The 16,652-nt window shown below is 40.6% G+C and overlaps 1 pseudogene; it reads right to left on the bottom strand.

Annotated features, from left to right (window-relative positions):
- Positions 1-12,720: 12,720 nt before the first annotated feature.
- LOC122065960 lies at positions 12,721-13,500 on the bottom strand (annotated as a pseudogene).
- Between the last annotated feature and the right edge of the window lie 3,152 nt (positions 13,501-16,652).

Here is a 16,652-nt window from a genome sequence, read left to right as displayed (position 1 = left end):
CACCGATGATCATGCAACACTTGACACCAATAAAACACAACCAAAAATAACGAAAGAATATCAAAATCCAAGGAAAACTATCCGATTGGAAATAATGTTTTGAAATGAAAACTCAGGTTTTCGCCTGAATTATAGCGCCGGAGTGGAATAATCCTGTAGATCTCTATATAGATATAGAAAGCTCAGATAGAGAGAGAGTGTGAAGAGAAGCGTAGTTCCCGCTCCACTAGGGCTTGGAAATGGTTTGGTCATGGTAAAAGAGAAAAGAAGAGAGGAAGAAGAAGAAGAAAAAGAAGAAGAAGAAAGGAGGAGAAAGGTGCGGCTGATTTTCTGCTATAGGGAAAAGAATAAAGAAAGGAAGAAAAGATGGGGGAAGAGATTAGGGCTTGAGATCCTAATCTAAGGGCCTAGATTAAAAGAACAAAAAACAATTTAAAAAAAAAAAACTAAACCAAATCAAATCTACTTAAGTAAGCATGTTAAATAAAAAAAACCAATTAAACCTAATTAATCTAAAAGAATCAATTAAACCTAAATACCTTTAATTGGACCGGAACAAATCAATTCACATCTAATAAACCGTATTGAACCAAACTGAAACTAATTAAACACAATTAATCTAAATAAATCAATTATTAATGAATTAGAAACTAATCTATTAAATTAAACTAATTCTAAATCGCTATTGGGAAAAAAGAAGAAGAAAAAAATAAATACCTTAAACCCGGCTTTAATTAAGAAACAAGGGGAGATAACCCGAACTAGGTCTCCTCACTCAAGGAAGGATTACACATTCAAAATTTTATACTTGGAGAGATTCTTTATTTAGAGAGAGAGAATTAGCAAAAACCTTCATGGGGCCATATTCCTTCTCCCAAATTTTCTTTTCCCCCCTTTTTGGAAGAGAGGAAGGGCTATTCTTATAGCCTTGGGACTTGGGACTTGGGACAATTCTCTCTTATTTCCGATGTGGGATTAAAAAACTAGAGAGAATTGTCCAAAAAGGCTTGCTTTTGGACAAAGGGGTTTAGGCGCCATGTGGCACTCTTTGGTTGCTAGGAATGGAATCTGATACTGAACTTTGGAGTCAACTTTCGGGGGTCATATCTTTCAAATCGTTTGTCGGAATTCGACGTGTAATATGTCGTTAGAAAGATCAATCCAAGCACTATCCAATGATGTGAGACACAATTGTAGTCTCGACCAGGAACCTTTACAAAAATATGCATAAAGTAAGGACCCGGATCATATAATGAAAGAGAGAATCGGGCGTCGATTCGCATAGTTTTCGCATCAAAGTGTAATGTCCGACTTGAGGGGACAAACAACAATAATCCACAACATCAAATTCTAATTTTTGAAAACATTTTCCCTTGAAAGGTTATAGGAAAAAAATGGTCATTTTCTACTCTAAGTTTGAAAATTCTCCAAGTCTAAAATATCCAAAATGTAATCCTTCATATTGTCATCATTGCCGGGGGTGACAAAATTCGGTGTCTACAGATTTCCCCTCTTTGACCGAGACTTGTGTAACGGTCGAAAGAAAAAAAAAAGAACACACCATTTTGTCACCAAGAGCAATGTACTGCCGACATCTGGCTCAAAGATGGTAGAGGTGCAAATGCAAATGCAAAACGAGCGATAAGACCAAAGGTAGGAGATGTCGATCGATAACACATGCGAAATCAGGTAGCGTGTGGATGCTACTATGATTGAAAGCCTACCACGGTTGGTCAATATAGAGGTAATGCCCAAACAATGTGACACTAAAAATTTGAGTTTCTAGCCACGTGGCTGTCAACCTTGGGATTCTCTACAGGGGATGATCATCCTCGCACAGCGGTGCTCAGCTGGGATCAACAACGGTGCTCGGTTGTGATCCTAAGGATTCTCACAAAGTTATTGTGGATAGTCCTTGTATAGCGGTGCTCAGCTATGATCCTAAGGATTCTCTAAAATTTGGTGTGGATAGTCCTTGCGCAGCGATGCTCAGCTGGGATCGATAGCGGTGCTCAGCTATGATCCTAAGGATTCTCGACAAATTGGTGCGGATAGTCCACCTTGGCAGTCGTGCATGACTATAAACCTTGGGATTCTCTATAGGGGATGATCATCCTCGCACAGCGGTGCTCAGCTGGGATCAACAGCGGTGCTCAGCTATGATCCTAAGGATTCTCGACAAATTGGTGTGGATAGTCCACTTTGGCAGTCGTGCACAACTATGAACCTTGGGATTCTCTGTGGGGGATGATCATCCTTACACAATGGTGCTCAGCTGGGATCAATAGCAGTGCTAGGTTGTGATCCTAAGGATTCTCAAAAAATTGGTGTGGATAGTCCTCGTGCAGTGGTGCTCAGCTGGGATCGATAGCGGTGCTCAGCTATGATCCTAAGGATTCTCGACAAATTGGTGTGGATAGTCCACCTTGGCAGTGGTGCACGACTATGAACCTTGGGATTCTCTATAGGGGATGATCATCCTCGCACAGCGGTGCTCAGTTGGGATCAACAATGGTGCTCGGTTGTGATCCTAAGGATTCTCACGAAATTGGTGCCAACGATGTGTTTGGTTATGCACCTACATTGGAATTAGCAAAGGAAAACTTGGAAGATTTTGGATCTCAAATACCTGAATAAGGACATGAAGCTTAGCAAAGTTAGCAACAAACAATTGCATTGAATTTAAGAGATCGCAAGGATGTTCGAGATGCCATCACATGCCGAATCCACGAGAGGTCTAGATCCGAAAAACAAGGGGCTTGGAAAGAGCACCATCATATGAAGGTTAGTGGTTAGTAAAAACACACAAAGCCCATATGTTCATGAAGGAGAATGTTGCTAGTAGATTGATCATCATAAAGGACAAAGTCTTTTCATTGAAAGGAAAAAAATGGCACCATGGCTACTACAAGTTTTGAAAAGCAGAAAGGTGGGGGAACGACTCCTTAGTAAACGTTGCCCAGACCAAAAGATCTTCAATTTAACAACCCTAACCTAGGTGATCCAAATGGTTCCACGAGGCTGCAATGGAATTCACCAAACCTTCTGTTAAAGCCTCTGTGATAGGCGCGGTACCCACATCCCCTAGAGCACCCTGAGGTAAACCGAATTGACGCATGAAGCGAGCCGGTATGTAGAAGGAGGTATGGGATATGCCTAACAACCTGACATAGTCACAGCAGAAGTAAGCAAAACAGGGTTCCGAACTGACCACCAATGGACTTCCCACCTGATGCTTCGCTCCGTGAGGGCTCCCAGTCGCTCAGGCCAATTTGTTGCATCATGGTAGTTAAAGGTTTGAATTCACTTGAAATACTGAAACGGTTCCAAATGAGCTGTAACCAAAGGTTGGAACAATTGAAGGTGCTTGACTAGCCATACCTGGAGGAGGGCGAAGCACCCATTAAAGTCACTGGTGCGAAAATTTCGACGACCTGTCATAATATCAAGTCCTCTCAAAGTCTCTGCCAAAACAGTAGGGATAATGTCGCAACCTTGTCTCAACTGCCGGATGACGTTGATGATAATGGGTAAGCCTCCACACTTGGGGGAATGCAACATATAACGAGCTATCATGCAGAAAAGGAAAGCATTCCTTTGATGCACCCTAAAGCTTTCAGTATTTGATCGAAGTGGGGCACACTCTTGGATAACAACATAAATATTGATTCGATCACTTGCCATGAATCGCCTCACCTCTTTAGCACTCCAACCAAAAAATTCTCGAATTTCTATCGAGCTAACAGGTTGCAGTGTTGGGCGAAAAACATCTCCCTAATGATTGTAAACAAGACAAGCTCGAAATTCTTCCAGAGTAGGGCAAATTTCCACAGTTCCGAATCAAAAAACATAAAGTTCTCGGATCTAGAAACGAGATGCCTCATGTATCAAAGCGCGACATGGACTAATGTGCTGGAGTTGAAAGAGTGCATAGAGGTGCACTTCTTCAAGGACTTCAGGGTTGTCATCCCTCATTGCTACCATCCATCGGCGGAAAGCAACATCCATGATAATAATGGGAGCAACAAAATACAACTCGGATTTTCTGGGTACGTCATAAAATGTAAGTTAAGGAAAGGACCAATTTACAGGAAAATATCATATGACACATCCACCAAAAGTATACTGATTTTTTTTTTTCGCTTGTCATTTGCAAAATCTAAGAACCCTTTGAGCCAATTTAGAAAATGTAAGATTGGTCTCTCAGATGACCGTGATCATGTCTGGGCCCAAACCATAAACTAAAACAAATGTTAAGACACACATACCAAAGGAAACCAACCCGATGGTTCTGCCACGGGTAGAGTAAGGATACTACTTTGGATAGCGACCTCATGAGAGGGATCGGATCATGCTAACTAAAGAAAAAGTTAAGCTAAAAGAGGGGCTATTGAAAACTCTTGGGAATCGTCGAATAGGAGAACGGTAGATGGAGTCTTCAAGCCAGATCAAGACAATTATTTGCAAGGATGATGAGTTCACGGGAGAAATCTTGTCAATCAAAATAGTCATTTTGAAAAAAGGTCTAAAGATGAAAAATCTTTGGAATCTGCCGAATTTGAGAGACGATGGAAAGAGTTCTTAGTCGGACTCGATCACCTCTTGATGATAAGAATAGCGAGAAACCATTTGTCTGAAAGGGGAAAGGGATAACTAAAAATGGAAAATTAGGTCCAACCCACTATGAGATGTGGTGGAAATTGACCGAGCTCGATTTTGACTTTCAAGCTGCTTACGTATCCTAAAAATTTAGGAATCAGGTCGAGTGTAGTTCATGCCTCAAAGGCAGTTTTCCTTCATTGCATTCCCTTTTTTTTTTTGAATGCAGAGGCTAAACATAATACTTTTTCAGCTGATCTAAATTGGTCAGGTACTATAGTTCTTGACCATCAAGATCTACAAGGCGTATTGCCTTCCCCGGGAGGATTCCCTTCACCGCAAAAGGGCCACTCCAGTTTGGCCTAAACTTGCCCCTTGGGTCATGAATGGGTGCTCTCTACTCCTTTAAAACCAAATCTCCAACTTCCAAGGAACGTGGGTTGAATTTTTTGTTGAAAGCCCTTGCAACTCGCAGTTGATACTTCTTCATGTTGTCCATTGCCTTCATCTTTTTTTTATCAATGAGGTTCAACTCCTCGTACCTTGACTTGAGCCAATCCGCTTCTGGAATCCGACTCTCCATGAGGATTCTAAGAGAGGGGACCTCTAGCTTAACCAGGAGGATTGCTTCCATCCCATACACTAAAGAGTACGGAGTTGCCCCAGTTGGAGTTCTAATAGAAGTCTGATAAGCCCATAAGGCATAAGGTAATTTGTCAGCCCAATCATTGTTCCTATCAGCCATCTTTAGGAGTATGACCTTCATGTTTTTGTTTTCCGCTTCAACCGCTCCATTGGTTTGAGGGCGATAAGGAGAAAACCTGTGCCTTGCAATCCTGAATTGGTCACACAACTCCTGTGCCTTGCCCCTAAACTGTTGACCTTGGTCAGAAATCACCTCATGGGGCATCTCATGTCGGAAAATGATATGTTCTTGCAAAAATTTGGCTACCTTTGCAGTTGTGATTTTGCGTATGACTGAGCCTCTACCCATTTGGTGAAGCAATCAATAGCTACCAACACAAACACGTGCCCGTTTGAAGCTTTGGGGTTGATTTTTCCGATCACATCGATACTCCAAGTGGAAAAAGGCCACGGAGAACTCAGCGTGTGCAATTCTGTAGGGGACACATGGATGAGGTTGGAAAAAATCTGACATTTATGGCACTTCTTCACAAATTCTATGCAATCGGCTTCTAGTGTATTCCAAAAATACCCTAAGCGGAGAATTTTCTTAGCCAACATACGGGCATTCATGTGAGGGCCACAGATTCCCTGATGTACTTGCTCCAAGATTGTTTGTGCTTGATCTTCATCCACGCACACCAGTTGTACATCATCAAAAGATCACTTGTATAAAATATCTTTGTGTAATATGAATGGGGTGGCATAACGCCTCAGGAACCTTTTATCTCCTTGGGTAGCATCTGCAGGGTACTTCCCCTCTCTGATAAAATCCACAATATGGGCAAACCAAGGCCTACCATCTACTGTCAGGGCATTGACGAAGCCTTGATGTGAAGGATGATCTCTCCGATCTATAATGAATGGTTGTATTTGCTCACCTAGACCAAAATCAACCATCGATGCGAGAGTAGCCAAAGCATCGGCAAACCTGTTATTGTCCCTCTGGAAATGGTCAAAACTAATTTCTGTGAACTACTTCATTAGAGACTCTACACACCCTTGGTATGGTTTTAACTTTTCCTCCTTTGTTTTCTACTTACCTTGGACTTGGCATATGACAATCGACGAATCTCCGTATACTTCCAATCTTTTGACCCCAATAGAGATGGCTGCTTTCAATCCCATAAGGCAAGCTTCATACTCGGCCATGTTGTTAGTGCACTCAAAGTCCAACCTATATGCCATGGGCATGTTCAACCCTTCAGGAGTTATAAGTAGAACTCCAGCTCTGCATCCTTTGTGATTGGTGGCTCCATCAAAGAACATTTGCCTAATGCCAACTTCATCTTTAACCTCAATAGAAACTACATCTTCATCTGAAAATATGTCATTCAAAGGCCTTGTATCAACAACTGGATGTGCAGATAGGTGTTCAGCGATGACACTACCCTTGATGGACTTCTGGGTAACATACACAATGTCGAACTCCACTAAGAGCAATAACCAACATGCTAATCTGCCCGTCAACGCAGGTTTCTCAAAAAGATACTTGATGGGATCCATTCTGGATACCAAAAAGACTGAATAGGTCAACATGTAATGTCTCAACCTCCTTGTTGCCCAAACCAAAGCTGCACAAGTCTTCTCTAGGGTTGTGTACCTTGTCTCATAGTCTGTGAACTTCTTACTAAGGTAATAAATTGCTTGCTCTGTATGCCCATCTGGACCATGCTGAGCCACCATCGATCCCATGGAGGTTTCTAATATAGAGAGATACAACAACAATGGTCTTCCGGGAGTAGGGGGAATGAGGATTGGTGGGTTTACCAGGTAGCTCTTGATGCAATCAAAATCCAATTGGAATTGAGGATTCCACCTCTTAGGTTGATTCTTTTTCAGTAATTTGAAGATCGGTTCACATATGGCTGTTAGTTGAGAAATGACCCAACTAATGTATTGGATCCTTCCTAAAAACCCTCGAATTTCCTTCTCCGTTTGAGGAGGTGACATTTCTATTATCGCTTTGATTTTGGATGGGTCAATCTCAATGCCTCTCTCACTTACCATAAACCCCAAAAGCATACAACCTGTCACCCCAAATACACATTTTTGTGGGTTAAATCTCAGTTTGAACTCCTTGATCCTCTCAAAGAACCCTCAAAGCCTTAAAGTGCCCTTCTCGATTAATCGACTTGACAATCATGTCATCTATATACACCTCCACTTCTTTGTGTATCAAATTATGCAAGATAGTGGTGGCGGCCCTTTGGTAAGTAGCACCGGCATTCTTCAAACCAAAAGGCATCACACTGTATCTATAAGTGCCCCAATCCGTAGTGAAAGACGTCTTGTCTTTATCTTTGGGATTCATTTGGATCTGATTGTAACCAGAAAACCCATCCATGAATGATAGAAGCGCATTCCCCACAGTATTATCAACTAAAAGATCGATGTGTGATAAGGGAAAATTATCTTTGGGGCTCACCGTATTAATGTCCCTATAATCCACACATACCCTGATCCGACCATCCTTCTTTGGTACAACTACAACATTTGCTAACCATTCAGTATACCTCGTTACCTCAATGAACCCTACACTGAGTTGGTTGGCAATCTCCTCTTTTACCATCAAAACCCAATCCAGACGCATGCGCCGAATCTTTTGTTGGAATGGCTTTGCATCAGAGAAAAGAGGGAGATCATGTTGAATTATGCTGGCATCAATACTGGGCATATCGGCGTATGACCAAGCAAACACCTCCTCAAATTATTTTAAGAGCTCGATTAATTGGGTTGTCTCTTGCTCATCAAGGGACATGCCAAGTCTAACCTCCCCGGGATCATGTTCTAACCCCAAATTTATCAGTCTGAAATCCTCACAGACAGGTTTGGCCTTCTTTTCCTTTAAAGCTTTTAATGATTTGTGAAATTCAAGCGATGGGTCATGGCAACATTCATCATCAGGAGATGGAGGGGATAGGGAAGAGGAAGAAGCAATATACTCAGAAGAATTCATTTCATTAATAATTGGGACAATTACATCAGACTTAGCTATGACCGGAACCGACACTGCATAAGTGGAAATACCTTCTCCGACATGGAGAGAAACAGAAGGAGAAACAACTAGTGGACTGCCTACAAACTTAAAGGACTTAGGCCCAAACATGGCCGACTCTTTAGGTACAAATTTCAGCTCCTCAGGGTAAACAAACTCATCCAAACAGCTCCAGTTAGGAATGACGCCCTCAGCACGATGAATCAACAAGTGGGGTGAAGGTGTCTCAGATTCATTGGCCCCACCAATCATCATAATCTCCTCATCGAAGAGACTGCTAACATCTAGGTCTTCCTTCAACTCTGACTCTACAGGCTCTTTTAAACTAGAAGTGACAACATCAGCCAGAAGGGGGAAAGTAAATCCGCTATGATCTCCAACGTTGGTCACCTCTGCTTGGCTACTCTTCACTGATAGAAAAATGATAAGGGAAGTCGGGTCAAAATTTCCTAAATCTTCCTACAAGGCGTTAACTGGTCGATGCTGAGGAAGGGGATTTGTGGCAACATTGGGTCGTTTGACCCGGATTTCAAACTTCTTTGCATCAAGTAGATCTTGGATTGCCTCCTGTAACTTGTAACATCTATCTATTGCGTGACCTTGTCGAGAATGGTAGTCACAAAAGAGGTTTGGATTGAACCAATCAGGTTTCCGCTCAGGTAAGGGTCTAGGCTCTGGCTTGACTATAAGACCGGCCTGAGGCAAACGATTCAAAACTGAACTCAAAGAAGTCCCCAAGTCAGTGAACTGCCTTCGAGGATGACGGGGAGCGGGGGTTGCATCTTGCTCAATCACAAATGGCGTTGTTGGAGTAGGCAAGGCCGGCGTTGTGGGAAGAATCGCCATCATGGCATTAGACCCCGAATTCCTCTGTTGGGTAGGAGGTTTTCTGTTGCTACTAGCCCCCTTAGCAAGTTTTCTGTACTTGAGGAGCTCTTCTTGGGCGAGGGCATCTTCGACCTACTGGGCTGCCATTCTGAGTCCATCAAATGTCAATATTGCCTGGACAAATAACACATCCTTATAGGCACCACATATTGACCTCATGATCATGGCAATCTGATCTCGCTCACTTGGTCAATCCCTCATCATGGATGCTTTGTCATGGAAATGCCTCAAATATTCAGTGAACCCTTCATTTGGCATTTGCCTTGTCGTTTCCAATTCTCTTCTTGTTAATTCCACTTCAGTATTATAGCCATACTGTTTGGTGAAAGCTCTCATAATTCCTTCCAAGTGTGAGAGGATGCCTTATCTAAAGACATAAGCCAATGGTGAACCGCACAGGTTAGAGAGAATTGAAAAGCTTGCCCCAACATTTCATATGTGAACCTCTTTATCCTCAACTGTCCAATGAAAGACTTCAAGTGGGTACAGGGATCCCCAGTTCCATCGAACTTGTCACATGTCCACTTGAACCTTTTTGGCAAGATTGCTTGGGGAAATAAACATAGCCCCTCAGTATCAAAAATTTGGTCTTCTGCCCCTTTCATATTCCTTATAATGTGCTCCAAACGGTTGACCTGATCCTTCAATTTCTTTTTCTCTTGATCCTCAACTGCCCTGGCGGCAGGAGCGTTGGCATAGAAGTCATACTCATCCGGGTAGGGAGGTTGGGGAACAAACCTAGGAGTTTGAGGGCGACTTCGTTGATCCGAAACCTCCTCCCTTGGTGCGACCATATGTGTGCGTACCACCTCCTTGAGGTTGGCCATCATTTCCTCTAGCCTAGCCATTCGACCATCCATGTTATCCAAAGGTGGTTGTGGAGGAATGCCTACCATCGAGAACCACTGAATGATGGTCCTGAGAGGTTGCTAGGACAATCCCAACTAAGTGGGATGAATGAGAAAGGCTGATTGGGGTAAGATGTTGGCGGCACTGACTGGTACCGGAAAAGGCCAAATATAGACGGTGAGATGGAAAGACACAACATTCTCCTACTTGAACATAAGACTAGCCAAACATACGCAAACAAGGACGACCAGACCAAACAAGAGTTATCTCAAATGAGAGTGGCATCAACTTAGCGGCATACTTAAAGAAGTGTACCTAAGTTGAAGAGACTCTCAAGTGATGGATCAAGCAAAGGTGGTTTCTGTAAGAACACTTATGTAGGCGACTCTACGCTGAATCAATCGAAAACCGGGTGGACAAATTTGGGTCCACCGTTAACATCGAGATAGCATGTGTGAAACCTTTACTAGGTTGAGACCTATACCATATCATACTGGTGGTGTTAGCATATAGCCATGGTACCAATCATACGGTGCAGTTGTAAGAATCAACAACTAGTGTAGTTATAAACACTAGCACCTTTAATGTTAATGATAAATCCAATCCTTCCGTTGGTGGATGGTAGATTGAGATGGGTAAAAAAATGACTACAAGGGGTTCCAACATGAACCGCAAACAATATTACATTAGTTGTGTTAATCCTAGTCATTGGTTCTATGTCCAAGTATATGATGCATGTGGGCTAGGTTTAGGACCAGAAAGGCTACCTTTACAAGACCGATATACCTATTACCCATATACACGGAATGAATCAGAGGCACGTGGTCCCTTTGTTATACCAATAGGGGAATAGCTCGAGCAGATCGATCTCAGAGTGTTAACCAATAGCGTCTCTTTGGGCACATCTAAATGTGTGTGATCTCCCTCAAGCATGCAAGGTAACACCCTTGCCGATAAGTTTCATATTCTAGCCCTAAATGGCACTGTATCAAGGGGTGTGATGTAACTAGGGGCGGCCCAAACATATGTGAGGGGCCCTGGTAGCTACACCACGGGGGTGAATAAGGGTAAGGCATGCTGTGCTCAATGCAAGAAGTGTCTGCAAGTGATGAAAAGTGAAAAATAACATGTCAATATACAAACAATAAGGTACAAACAAAGCTATACAAACAATGGTTAATCAAGAGTCTGACATCCCCAGTGGAGTCGCCACTGTAGGTATCATGGACCTCCGCCCGGGATCGTGATATGGTGCGTAGCGCGTATACACACGCTGGGGTTCGACCCTAATGAGATAAGATAGTATCCCCTGGTCATCAAAATGCCAAGGGGGGATACACGTTATGGGTAAAAGAGAGTCGCCACCTAGAAAGGGTCTAGGACCCATAAATGTCTCCCCCAATCAAGGAAGAGAGACTAATGACTCTGATGGATAAAGCTGATTTGCACCAAGATTCTAGATAAGTGTCAAGTGACAGACTGGGAAGGTGTTAGGCACCCAGTCTGCCCGATCCTAAGGCCGGTCTCCTTCTGTTTGACCAAAGTTTGTTTGTACCCTACTAACTAGTCTTAAATCTAGGTCATTGAAAACCCTAAACTAGGTGTCTAAGCATGACATGTGAAAACCCTAAACCAAGTGTCTAAATTATGCTAGCTAGGTTATGATGCAGATAATGAAATGATTACACTAATTAAAATTAAAAACCCTAAATGATTTAATTGATGTATTATGAGTCTTAGATTAAGCTAATGAAATAAGTCTAAACCTAGGATTAGTTTAGCAACTTATGAAATCCTAAATTAAACTAATTTGATTAATTGAGCCTGACCTAGATGGATGATCAATGAATTTGTGAGGTCCTAAATTGAATTAATTAAAATGATTAACCCTAATCCCTAATGATTTGTGAAATGAATTATTGCAATCCTAATTAATCTATTAATCTAATAGGTAAAAAGATTTTTAAAGAAAGACAAAAACTTGAATTGAATGGTGAAACTACCCAAATCTAACTATTTCAGGGGAAAGTTTTGGAAAACCTAATCAATCTAATAATTTAAACAATTAAAACCAAATTTTAAGAGTCAATTACATGCATTATGAACCTTAATTACTCTAATGAGTTAAGACTTTATTTAATTAAATATTAAAATAATTATTTAATTAACTACCTCAATTTAAGTAAATGGAATCTAAGTATTATGTTAAATATATAATGGTTGTAAATCTCCCACGTGGTGGTATGAGTGAGGAGTGGACAAAATATGAATACTAGCTAACCTACATACATGAGAAAAATGAATTGATTTAAACAAAAAAAAGAATCATCAAGTATCAAAAACACGTTAATAAACATGAAGCATGGCAAACATGATATTGATTAACCTATCTAAATCTAATGATTATCAATATGGCAAGATATCCGAATCTAAATTAAGTACACAATTAATTCTAAAGGGACACACTATTTGAGATAAAAAGAAATGGACCGAAACGGGTTCATTTTTATCAACGAAAACCCAAGTAACGCACCTAATGCTACGAGCCGGTTTGAGGGGGGCCAGCCACGCCTGTATTGACCTACATCCTAGACTACGGCTCATAGACCCATTTTTTGATTCAAAACCCTAATTTAATAAAAATTAGTGAAACCCTATGGTTATCATATGATTCAAAAATAATGAGCAAAACCCAATCGGTTTCAGCCCAGAGAAAATGTTTGACTCGGATTCGGTTTATTCGAATCAAAGGAAAGCCTCGAGAGATCTTCATGGTCAGGGCCAAAAGAAGATGAAGAAGAAAGAGAAAGGCGGGAAGAAATCAAAACGGACTCCGAATCAGAATCCCTCAGCAACGAAAGGCTCAATGAAGAATCTGCCCCCACTGAAGAAGATTTTGAGTTCCTGTGGAGGAAATGCTTCAATGTCTTGGGGTTAGTATCCTTTAAAGATAAAGACGAATCAGACTTCTTCAAATCCTGCTTAGCGTGATTGCTCTGCAGCTTCTTCAACCCTAGAAGCTCTCTCCATCTACTCGAACATCTCGGCGCCTTAGGATAGAATAAGTACGGATCTTTCCCAGACACCTCAGCTCTCCGGCATGATTTCATCTCCTCTGGGGACCTTATCTCCTCCGAAGTCGACGTTGTCATGGTCAAATCAACAGAATGACTAACCGTGGTAAGTTACAGAGGCACAAGCTTCCCATCGGAGAAGAGCTCATCCGCCGGAAGCATTGTCACCGGATCTTCAAGCCTAAACTCAAAATCTCTGAAATCCTTGCCGTAAACTTTGGGATCTTGTTTCTCCGTAGACTTCTGTTATTCAACTGTTGAGGACGTCTTCGCATTCGGACCCTCTTCGGGGAAATCACGACTAAAAGAAATTCTAGGACTCAACCAGCTATACACTGGGAACGTCGGAGGACAGTCGAGAAAAGTTTTCGGCGAAACTCCGATGTTGTTCACGCAAGCCGAAGCCATCACTGATGATCATGCAGCATGTGACACCAGTAAAACACAACCAAAAATAACGAAAGAATATCAAAATCCAAGGAAAACTGTCTGATTGGAAATAATGTTTTGAAATGAAAACTCAAGTTTTCGCCTGAATCATATTGCCGGAGTGGAAATATCCTGTAGATCTCTATATAGATATAGAAAGCTCAGATAGAGAGAGAGTGTGAAGAGAAGCGTAGTTCCCGCTCCACTAGGGCTTGGAAATGGTTTGGTCATGGTAAAAGAGAAAAGAAGAGAGGAAGAAGAAGAAGAAAAAGAAGAAGAAGAAAGGAGGAGAAAGGTGAGGCTGATTTTCTGCTATAGGGAAAAGAATAAAGAAAGGAAGAAAAGATGGGGGAAGAGATTAGGGCTTGAGATCCTAATCTAAGGGCCTAGATTAAAAGAACAAAAAACAATTTAAAAAAAAAAAACTAAACCAAATCAAATCTACTTAAGTAAGCATGTTAAATAAAAAAAACCAATTAAACCTAATTAATCTAAAAGAATCAATTAAACCTAAATACCTTTAATTGGACCGGAACAAATCAATTCACATCTAATAAACCGTATTGAACCAAACTGAAACTAATTAAACACAATTAATCTAAATAAATCAATTATTAATGAATTAGAAACTAATCTATTAAATTAAACTAATTCTAAATCGCTATTGGGAAAAAAGAAGAAGAAAAAAATAAATACCTTAAACCTGGCTTTAATCAAGAAACAAGGGGAGATAACCCGAACTAGGTCTCCTGGCTCAAGGAAGGATTACACATTCAAAATTTTATACTTGGAGAGATTCTTTATTTAGAGAGAGAGAATTAGCAAAAACCTTCATGGGGCCATATTCCTTCTCCCAAATTTTCTTTTCCCCCCTTTTTGGAAGAGAGGAAGGGCTATTCTTATAGCCTTGGGACTTGGGATAATTCTCTCTTATTTCCGATGTGGGACTAAAAAACTAGAGAGAATTGTCCAAAAAGGCTTGCTTTTGGACAAAGGGGTTTAGGCGCCATGTGGCACTCTTTGGTTGCTCGGAATGGAATCTGATACTGAACTTTGGAGTCAACTTTCGGGGGTCATATCTTTCAAATCTTTTGTCGGAATTCGACGTGTAATATGTCGTTAGAAAGATCAATCCGAGCACTATCCAATGATGTGAGACACGATCGTAGTCTCAACCAGGAACCTTTACAAAAATATGCATAAAATAAGGACCCAGATCATATAATGAAAGAGAGAATCGGGCGTCGATTCGCATAGTTTTCACATCAAAGTGTAATGTCCGACTTGAGGGGACAAACAACAATAATCCACAACATCAAATTCTAATTTTTGAAAACATTTTCCCTTGAAAGGTTATAGGAAAAAAATGGTCATTTTCTACTATAAGTTTGAAAATTCTCCAAGTCTAAAATATCCAACATGTAATCCTTCATATTGTCATCATTGCCGAGGGGTGACAAAATTTGGTGTCTACAGGTGGATTATGATGAAACTTATTCACCAGTAGCAATGATGATGTCTTTTCAGATTTTTTTGTCTATAGCAGCACACTATGATTATGAGATCTAGAAAATGGATGTGCAGACTGCCATCCTAAATGTGTATCTTGAAGAAAATATCTATATGTAATAGCTAGAAGGGTTCACTTCACCAGATGAAGAGAACAAAGTGTGAAAGCTATTAAGATCCTTTATGGACTCAACCAAGTGTCAAGAAGTTAGAGCATCCGCTTTTATCAAACGATCAAAACATTTGGGTTTAATCAAAACATGGATGTATTGTGTATATACGAGAAAATCACTGGGAGTATGGTATGTTTCCTAGTCCTATATGTGGATGACATATTGTTGATTGGGAATGTCGTGGGCATTCTCTCTTCTATTAAGTTTTGGTTGTCCTCTAATTTCTCAATAAAAGACTTAGGAAATGCAAATTATATCTTGGGCATCAAACTTGTGAGAGATCGCAAGCATAAGATGCTAGGATTTTCATAGTCCAACTATATTGACAAAATTTTGAAAAGGTTTAGAATGCAAGATTCTAAGAAAATAAATGGTCCCTTCAGACACAGCATCACTCTCTCTAAGTCACAGTGTCTTCAGACCCCAAAGGATGTTGAGGCTATGAAGAAGGTTCCATATGCTTTGGTAATCGAAACTTGATGTATGTGATGTTGTGTATTAGACCAGACATTTGTCATGCTGTTGGTATGGTGAGTCGTTACCATTCAAACCTTGGACCAGAATATTGGACTGTTATCAAGTGCATTATGAAATACTTTAGAATAACGAAGGACAATTTCTTAGTACATGGTGCAAATAGTTTATCAGTTGTGGGATAGACAAATTCTGATTTCCAGACTGATAAAGATGATAGAAAGTTGGCATGTTGTTTATAATAGGTGGAGGAGCAATTATATGGGAGAATGTCAAGCATAAATCAATGGTAGACTCCACAATGGAAGCAGAGTACTTGGCAGGTTGTCAAGTAGCCAAAGAGGGTGCTTGGTTAAGGAAGTTCTTAACTGATTTTCATGTGGCACTTGAGCCAGTGCAACACCTTATATAGTTATATTGCGATAACAAGGGAGACATAGCTTAAGCAAAGAAAACAAGAGCACATTAGAAAATAAGAAAATCCCCTTACAGAAGGATCTAACCTATTATATTTAATATACATATTGAGAACATGGGTGTAAGATTTATAGAGCATTGGCTTTGATGTACAAGTTACAAATTGTTAGATATATATGTATGTCCATCCATTCATTTTAATAAAGATTTATTTTATTAATTTACATCATTATTTTATCTGTGATGGCTGCCCTGGGTATGACCTTAAATAGTTCACAACTAGGGATAGAATTGGGCATTCTATTCTTACGGTTGTCCCACTATATAATCTCACAACGAGATTGCAGATTATAGGTGTGAGAATTCATGAGGTGTTTCTATTGAACATGATCATTTGAGATACTTGCATGGAATACCACTAGTTATTTAAGTAAGAAGTAACTCTTATAGTTATTTTGTTTTTATACCTGAGAGGTCTTTACCATTACAATTGCACATTGTCTATCTGTGGTGTACCAAATGTTAATGCCCACACTGGCTACATATCGGTGCGCTAAA

The sequence above is a fragment of the Macadamia integrifolia genome, unplaced genomic scaffold (assembly GCF_013358625.1).
Source record: "Macadamia integrifolia cultivar HAES 741 unplaced genomic scaffold, SCU_Mint_v3 scaffold2164, whole genome shotgun sequence".
NCBI classification, from domain to species: Eukaryota; Viridiplantae; Streptophyta; class Magnoliopsida; order Proteales; family Proteaceae; genus Macadamia; species Macadamia integrifolia.
Note: the sequence above shows the minus strand (reverse complement) of the source record. Positions and strands in the feature narration are given on the sequence as shown.